General features: G+C 44.7%; 1 non-coding gene across 1 annotated transcript; it reads left to right on the top strand.

Annotated features, from left to right (window-relative positions):
- Nucleotides 1-269: 269 nt before the first annotated feature.
- Nucleotides 270-342, top strand: Trnaa-cgc (transfer RNA alanine (anticodon CGC)). Its single transcript has one exon. It is a non-coding gene; the product is annotated as a tRNA-Ala (tRNA).
- The last annotated feature ends 280 nt before the right edge of the window (nucleotides 343-622 follow it).

The following is a 622-nucleotide window of genomic DNA, read 5'->3' as shown; positions in this document are numbered from 1 at the left end:
AGTAATTACAAAGTCTTGAGATTTAATAAATCAAAATGCTGTAATCAACAGCTGCTCACCTTTTTCACCATTTAATGAGAACTGTTGAGGTATACACGACTTGAGACAGTACACATAGAGAACAAGGTAGTATGTGATGCTAAGCAACCACAATGATTTGCAGTTCCTTTAAAGGTAATGAGGGTTTAAACACTTGTATTTCACAAGACATGGTTGTAATGACAGTCGACAATCACAGCTACAGCCATCCACCTCTACATCTGGGACCGAGCGAGGTGGCGCAGTGGTTAGCGCACTGGACTCGCATTCGGGAGGACGACGGTTCAATCCCGTCTCCGGCCATCCTGATTTAGGTTTTCCGCGATTTCCCTACATCGTTTCAGGAAAAGGCCGGGATGGTTCCTTTGAAAGGGCACGGCCGATTTCCTTCCCAAACCTTCCCTAACCCGAGCTTACGCTCCGTCTCTAATGTCCTCGTTGTCGACGGGACGTTAAACACTAACCACCACCACCACCACCATCTACATCTGGAAACATCCAGGCAGCTTTTCTGTAAGCCGAAATAGAGGATATGGTCACATTCTAAAATAAAAAATTCTTTCTTAGCTTTCCATTCTACTTT

This window comes from Schistocerca gregaria, chromosome 3 (genome assembly GCF_023897955.1).
Source record: "Schistocerca gregaria isolate iqSchGreg1 chromosome 3, iqSchGreg1.2, whole genome shotgun sequence".
Lineage (NCBI taxonomy): Eukaryota > Metazoa > Arthropoda > Insecta > Orthoptera > Acrididae > Schistocerca > Schistocerca gregaria.
Note: the sequence above shows the minus strand (reverse complement) of the source record. Positions and strands in the feature narration are given on the sequence as shown.